The sequence below is a fragment of the Mustela nigripes genome, chromosome 1 (assembly GCF_022355385.1).
Source record: "Mustela nigripes isolate SB6536 chromosome 1, MUSNIG.SB6536, whole genome shotgun sequence".
Lineage (NCBI taxonomy): Eukaryota > Metazoa > Chordata > Mammalia > Carnivora > Mustelidae > Mustela > Mustela nigripes.
The window spans coordinates 137,044,530-137,049,799 of NC_081557.1; the positions used below are offsets into that span (position 1 = coordinate 137,044,530).

The 5,270-nt window shown below is 39.1% G+C and overlaps 1 pseudogene; it reads right to left on the bottom strand.

Annotated features, from left to right (window-relative positions):
* Positions 1–1,594: 1,594 nt before the first annotated feature.
* On the bottom strand, positions 1,595–2,363 carry LOC132013754 (large ribosomal subunit protein eL8-like; annotated as a pseudogene).
* Between the last annotated feature and the right edge of the window lie 2,907 nt (positions 2,364–5,270).

A 5,270-nucleotide genomic window follows, 5' to 3' on the forward strand; every position in this document is an offset into this window, starting at 1 on the left:
CTCCCAAAATTTTAAAGAAAGAAAAAACTTATGTATATACAAATATAAGGGTAGGAATGATGAAGGGATGGAATATGACTGTAAAGACGAAAATTAAAAAAAATTCTAAAAAAGAATTGATAAGATAAGTTGGTTGGAAAGAGAAAGAAGAAGAAGAAGGAAAAAAAGGTGGTGAAGGAATGTGCTTAGGATGGAGACTAGAACAAAGCCCTGTGCAACATTAGGGCATATTTTGATCTATTAGAAGAAATTGTATTCTAAAATTTTTTAGGAAAAAAACCCTCCTATATGTATAATATGTATAATAAAAAATAAGGTAAATATAATGAAGGATAAAATGCGACTATAATAATGAAGGTTTAAAGAGATTAAAAAAAAGGAATTGTTAAGTTAAACTAGTTAAAAAATGTTAAAAGAGGGAAGAGGAAAAGTTAAAAAAATAGAATAAGAAAAAAATAAAATTAAAAAATTTTATTTAACTTTGCAAGACTAAAGGATCATGGGGAGAAAGCCATGAATTCCATGCATTGCTTTCCCCTAATTCTGGAGTTCTGCTGTTCTCCTTGATCAGTGAGGTTGGTCTTGGCTGGATATCCTTTGGGATCTTCTGGGGGAGGTGCCTGTTGTTGTGATTCTCAAATGTCTTTGCCCAAGGTGAAATTGCCCCACCCTTGCCAGGAGCCAGACTAAGAAATCTGCTTGAGTTTGCTCTCTTGAGTGTTTGTTCCCTGAATGCTTTCTGTAGAACTCTGGAGGACGGGAATGAATATGGCGGCCTCTCAATTCCAGCATGGATAAGCTGAAAGCTCAGGGCCCCTCTCCTCAGTGCACCCTCAGAGAAAAGGGGTCAATCACTCCTGTCTCTCTGGTCTCTGGCCATGCTCTGGAATCATCTAGCCTGTGACTGAATGTTTCTGTCTCTGGCGCACAGCCCCAGCAGATTCCTGTCTCCAGAGGAAAAAGGTGAGTCTCCCTGGATCTGCCACTTGTGGGATCCCTGCTAGAAGAGCAGTGTTCCAACTGAGCTGTGGATCACTGTTTAAGGTAACCATAAGCTGAGAGCTCACTCCTCAGGTTCATCTCTGTAGTCAGTTTCCCTGCTCCAATACCTGGGAGCTCTACCACACTCAGACACCCCCGATCTTTCAGTGACCCTAGGGGTCCTGAGACCACACTGTCCCAGCGAGGGCTCCACCCCTGTTTAGCCTCTGCAATGATGTCCGTCAGTGGAGCAGACTTCTAAAAGTTCTGATTTTGTGATCCGTTGCCCTGCCACTTGCTGGGAGCTGGACCCTCACCCCGTAGTCTATAGTCCCTTTGCCTTGGATTCACTTCTCCACACATCCTACCTTTCAGAAAGTGGCCAATTTTCTGTTCCTAAAACTGCTGCTCTTCTTCTCTTCGATCCCTTGTTGAGTTTGTAGGTGTTTGGAACGGTTTGATAACTATCTAGCTGAACTCCTGCGACCTGATGTCATTTCAGTCTGCTACTCCTCTGCCATCTTGCCTCTCCCTCCTCTTTTTTTTTTTTTTAACTCTGGCTGAAAAAGAACTTTTATTACTTTTATGCATGGAAAACTCAACAGCTATACACTTAGCCCAGTTTGGTGTCCAGTTCTTTAGTCTTTGCCTTTTTCAGCTTGGAAATGCAAGACTTTGACTTTAGACCAAAGATGCTACCTTCCCTCATGACATCAGATCTCATCATATCTGTCATTGTCTTTGGTCCTTATAGTCCACCTTCTTAGCCAGAGCTCCTCTGTTCACCTGTGTGAGGGGGACAGTGGTGCAGATATTCCTGTGGACCAAACAGCCCAGCCTAACCTTTCTCTAGATAATGCAGTAGGGAACCCCATCTTAAAGCACAGGGCAGACAGGAAGACAATCAGCTCACTGGGATCCACATCATGTGCAATCACTACCAGATGAGTCTTCTTGTTTTCCATGAAGTTGGTGGTAGAAATAACTCCAGCTTTAAGAATAAGTACCCTTTTAGTGGGGACATCCTTTTTGCTGATAACTTTCTTCTGCTTCTTCTCTTGCTTTGTCTCTGGTCTGTATTTGTAGACTAGCTTAAGGCATAGAGTAGCTGTTTGGCAGTCCAAGGTGTGTGAGAACTGGTTAATCACAGCAGGAACCTTCAGATGTTTATAGAGCATAGTCCTTTGTTGCTGTAACCAGATGCAGACGGGACACTTGACAAAGTGAGAGAGGTTCATTTTGGGCTGCATGTCTTGTCCAATGCAAAAGTTTTGGGGCATTTCATCAAACTGAGGATGGACCACAATTTTTGTCTCTTGTTTCTTCATGGCAGCAGGGTCCAGGGCCACCTTCTTCCCCTTCACCTTCTTCCCTCTGGGCATCTTCCACAGGAGGAGAGAGAAAGTAAAAGGAATTAAATCTTTCAGGAATTGCTTAACATTCCTGTTCCATTGGTGCTACTTTTATATGCATGGACTTTCATAAAATAAAGTTATTTATGTCATTGGGTTTAGGGTTGGTTAGACGGAAGATCTTCATGCTAGATTAATTTTTGCTGGTGCTTTCTTTTCCTAAATTGCTTTTCCCCAGTTCACTAGAATTATTGTGTCCAGTTTTCTCCAGCCCTTTTAGGTCTTCCTTCTCAGTTCAGTCCTGGCATGGTGTTCTAGTTATTATTTGTTCTGCTTTTGTTCACTACTTAAATATGAAAGTTTTATTTTTAGAACTTTCCTATTCTAGATCTGTGCATTCTCAGGGTTTATCTGTCTATACACATGGTTTAAGCCAGAATTTCCTGAAGTACGGTGTATGAACCACTGCTGGAATGCAATTATTTGGGGGGCTCATACTCATACAGTTAACTAATCCCATATCACATGATGAAAGCTTCATGTCCACTTAATGCTTTAATCAAGTTAAGTACAGAATTTGAATATTGTTCTACTACAGGGTAACCACCCTTATTAATAGAGGAATGCAGTTCTTCTTCTTCTTTTTTTTTAAAGGTTTATTTATTTGAGAGAGAGAGAGTGAGTGTGTGAGCATGTGAGTGTGGGGAGGAGCTGAGGGATAGAATCTTTAAGCAAACTCCTGGATAAGCTTAGAGCCCCACATGGGGATGATCTCATGACTCATGAGATTATGATGTGAGTCAAAACCAAGAGCTGGATGCTGAACCAATTGAGTCACTAGAGTGCTCCCAGAGGAATACAGTTCTTAAGAGCAGAAATTTTGACAAACAAGGATAGAATCTAACACTACATTTGCCTTTGTAGTTAGCTTTTACTCACAGCAAGTGATACTGACTTTCTGGAGATGGTAGTAGTATACATGTGTCCCTTAATTTATTAAAGTAAAAAAAAAAGGAATTTATTTAAAGAAACACTTTAAGTAAAGAATATATGTACATAATATGTGATACGCAGTGACAGTGGAATTATGAAGGTAGTAACTGTGGCATGAGAAAGACTGGAATTTGAGAAATGGTACGCAAGAGATCTAGAAAACCACTAATGCATCTTCATCCTCAATTGATTTATTTAATGGTTGTCAATGAACTGAGCATGAGCTCTAAAAGGCACAGTTTGGATCTGGATAATAAAAAAGAGTAACAGATGTTATGAGATGTAAGAGCATTGATTTGGAAATGATCTCAGCTGATTCTTCTAATTGCCTCAGTCTCTGTGCTGAGAAAATCTGTGGGTGGCCCAAAGCAGTGCTTTCAAACTTTAGGTAGGGGATTCAAATTCACATGGAATATTTCTTAAAATATAGATTGTTCCCTTGTACCTTCAGAGTTTCTGATTTAGTAAGGCTCGAGAATTTGCACTTCTGAGTTACTAGATCTTGACACTATGCTTGGTCTAAGCTAAGCCTTGGAAAAATTACTTAGAATATTTTTGGGGCTCAATTTTCCAAGAAAGATTTTGGCTAAAAAACCTAGACTTACAGAGTTCTAGAATTGGAAGCAACTTATCCTGTGTGTCCTAAAGGATGGTATGATTTTCTTTGCTGGTATTTGAGAAGATTTATATGGTATTTTAATTATTATGTACTTATATTAAGGTGTATTAGAAAATCACAGTGCATCAAACCTATGATATTACTGCTCAATAGGGGGCTTAATGTGAGTCAATAATAAATTTATTAAGTAAAAAATAATATGGGTTTCTCTCAGATTGTGATAGGGAACATGAATGATGGAATTGGGAAATGCTTTATCTCTTGACTGGATATCCATTTTATTTTTAAAGATTTTAAAAATTATTTTATTTTTAAAAATTTGTTTATTTATTTAAATAATTTTTAAAATTTAAATTCAAATAATTAACATATAATGTATTACTTATTTCAGGGGTACAGAGGTCTGTGATTCATCAGTTTTAAATAACACCCAGTGCTCATTACAACACATATCCTCCCCAATGTCCATCACACAGTTACCCGATCCCTCCACCCTTCTCCCCTCCAACAGCCCTAAGTTTGTTTGATTAAGAGTCTCTTATGGCCTGTCTCCCTCTCTGGTTTCATCTTGTTTCATTTTCCCTCCCTTCCCCTGTGATCTTCTGTCTTGTTTTTCAAATTCCTTATATCAGTGAGATCACATGATAATTGTCTTTCTCTGATTGATTTGTTTTGCTTAGCATAATACCTTCTAGTTCCAACCACGTCATTGCAAATGGGAAGATTTCATTTTTTTTTTTGATGGCTGCATAATACTCCTGTGTGTGTGTGTGTGTGTGTGTGTGTTGTACCCCTCATCTTCTTTATCCATTCATCTGTCAGTGGACTTCTTTCCATACTTTGGCTATTGTGGACATTGCTGCTATAAATATTGGGGTGCAGGTAGTCCTTTGGATCACTACATTTGTATCTTTGGGGTAAATACCCAGATCTCCATTTTAAACTTTAGTTGCAAATAACCAATCGTTTATTGATTCTTATCCATGGTTTTAGTTCAGGCCTTCAACAACTCTTTCCTTGATGTAACAAGTGCTTCTCTAATTGTTTTTCCTTCTCGTCCGTCCATTCTTCACACCGTTTCCAGTGACATTTCCCTAAAAAACAAACGTGTTACTCCTCTGACACAAATTCAGCAGTCACTCAGAATAAAGTTCAAATTCCCTAGTACCTTACACAGGCCATGTAATCAGCCTTCTACCATCACCTCCTCTTCTTCTCCCATATCTACCTAAGATTTGCTTTTACCAAAGTGCTATACATGGTGGATACCTCTCCTCCTGCTAGGCCCCCATGCTTTTGCACATGCTAGTTCTCTGCCATAAGTG